The sequence below is a fragment of the Dermacentor variabilis genome, chromosome 8 (assembly GCF_050947875.1).
Source record: "Dermacentor variabilis isolate Ectoservices chromosome 8, ASM5094787v1, whole genome shotgun sequence".
Classification (NCBI taxonomy): Eukaryota; Metazoa; Arthropoda; class Arachnida; order Ixodida; family Ixodidae; genus Dermacentor; species Dermacentor variabilis.
Window position 1 is genome coordinate 155,394,899 of NC_134575.1, and position 2,458 is coordinate 155,397,356.

General features: G+C 42.8%; 1 long non-coding RNA gene across 1 annotated transcript; it reads left to right on the forward strand.

Moving 5' to 3' along the window:
- Window positions 1–532: 532 nt before the first annotated feature.
- LOC142591650 (uncharacterized) lies at window positions 533–2,172 on the forward strand. The gene is made up of 5 exons (XR_012830476.1): window positions 533–852; window positions 989–1,053; window positions 1,134–1,225; window positions 1,299–1,358; window positions 1,930–2,172. It is a non-coding gene; the product is annotated as an uncharacterized LOC142591650 (long non-coding RNA).
- The last annotated feature ends 286 nt before the right edge of the window (window positions 2,173–2,458 follow it).

Below are 2,458 nucleotides of genomic sequence, written 5' to 3' on the forward strand. Positions count from 1 at the left end.
AAAAGATGTCAGATACAGATTGACAAAGCCGCAGCCCCCTTTTGCTTCGCAGAGCCTTTACAGCGAGACTTTTAAAGCAAAGACAATTGCACACGGTAATAACAGGTATACAATAATGAGCAAGTACAAAAGGAAACAAAACAAGATTATACGATATTTATACAATACTCCCAGAAAAGAACACAGAACCTACATGCTGACGTACATAGCACCCAAATTACTGTTCGACGCATTGAAGAGGTCAAAGTTACTGTTTACATAAGCTATATACATATTCGTATAGAGCTACCAATCCCTGCAAGATATAGAGCGCAGATTTTCATTACACACGCGCACGCACGCACGCACGTGCCCAGCACACGCACCAAAAAGAAACGGCGACGCGCTCACAGGAGGCGCCTGAAAAAGAAAGGGAAAAAAAAGGGAAAGTGTGGGGAACCGAAGTCGTCTTGCGCGGTCGCATCTCCCTCTCCCAGAAGGAATGAAGAGATTCTTGGAAAGCAGGGACGGGCAATTCTCTCTGTCAGCATCAGCTACCACCAGCGAGGACGGGGCAAGAAAGCGAAACGGGACTTTCCTTGCTGTCTATTTTTTTATTCGTCAGGCGCAACGCCGCCTGCTCGCAGGGGCGCAGGCGAGTTCCCGCCAAATGGCACGGGGGGAGCTGCCGCCAAATGCTAGACCTGGATGCCAGCTCGTTCCGCGTCTCTTGGTAGACTAGTTGGTGCATTTCTGTTATAATGGACTGCGCATATAAACGCAAACTACACAAAAGTGACATGGACAAGAACAGCGCAAGCCCTTTCCATGCAGTGGAGCCGCCGTATCTCGCCGTTCAAGATATGCGTACTCGTAAGTGGCAGTTTCATTTCACGTTGTGTAATGCATGACCGTCTTTTTCAAGTGAACGAAACTCGCTTTGTATTGCGTAAATGGATTTGCAACGTATGATAAACTCCTTGTTTTTTCTGTTAATTTTTTCTGACAGGAAGGGAAAAAAAAGAGGCTTTGTATGAGAACGGATCAAGCGTTCTAAAGTTGGGACAGGGAAATGTGAGACGTACTTTCATGTATATATTTTTAATATTATTTTTTCTTGTAAGCGTGACGTATATTCCTTTATCTTTATCTAGGAAACACTGGAACGACACTGCTTAAATTGAAGCACAGTGTGCGAATGACCTGCTACGCTCGGCACTGTTATCACCATTCGGGATGAAATCACGTAAGACGCTTGTCTGGTTGTCATTACGGAAAAGTCGTAATTAATTAGAAGTTGCTTTCGTTCTTTCCCACAGATGACAAAAACAAAACTGTAAATATCCACTACTGTACGATATACGTCTGGTGCATTGCAGGTAAGAATGTATTGTGTGTGGCACTTCTCCGCATGTGGACTAGAGTAGATCTAGGAACATGAGACAAGAAGACATGTACGTGAAACCCTGCGGGCAGCCCATATGTAAGCTGCTCCTCAATTTTTTTGTTGTTGCATTTTCGTAGTTTACGTGTAATACTTTGTCACCGCGATCTCGACATTATGTATACCTATACGTTTGTCTCGTGGCAGTCTGCGTGCTATTTTGTTTGTGCAACAATGTGTTGTATTCATTTACCGCGCTGCCCGGATGTTTTTTTGCAATGATATTCTGAGCCGAATCAGTAAATCTTTCCTTCCTGTCCTCAGGTTTCCTTGGGTGGCTCTAAAGCGTGAATCACGTGGCAGAAGTAGAACGCACTAATTTTCACTGAAAGTGACAATATATGTCCATTATACATGCATGTGCAACGACAAAACAATTATTTTGTGTGTGGATGTGTCAGGATCGGGATTTCTTGCACACGACTGTGAAAAAAGTCCACTATAAATCATCTGCATGGTTCACAGAGTTATTATTAGTTATTTATTTGTTTGTTCGTTTGTTTCAGTTTTTATGAGCACTGTAACTATCCAAGCTTCACTGTCGAAGGTGACAGAGAAATGCCGGATGCTATACCGTTCAGAGCCAAGAACATGGGAACGGCTGTAAGAGAACCTCCCGGACAGTATGGGAAGCTCTCACAGCAGACCAGCTATGTCCCTTAGCTGTATCATACTATTTCAGGGAACAAAGGCTACTTGAAAATTGTTAACTCTGCTGCGCGAAAAAATTAATGTATTTTATGATTGCAAAATAAACACCTAAAAAGAGAAAACATTGCGTTCACGTGTTTCTTTTGTTGCGTGTTGCGTATTTTCACTAACGATAACAGAGAATTAGAGGCGGTTAATTATGTTTCACTTGTGAATTGCGCGCATATCGCGTATATTAATTGGCTGCGCGAGTTAAACGCCTCTAATAAACTGTATATCGTTGACCTGAAAACGCAACACACAGCAAAAAAAGAAAAACCTGATGTGTTTTTAATATAAAAAATGATTTAAAAAACCGTCCGCACCCGACCGCTGGCCAACAGC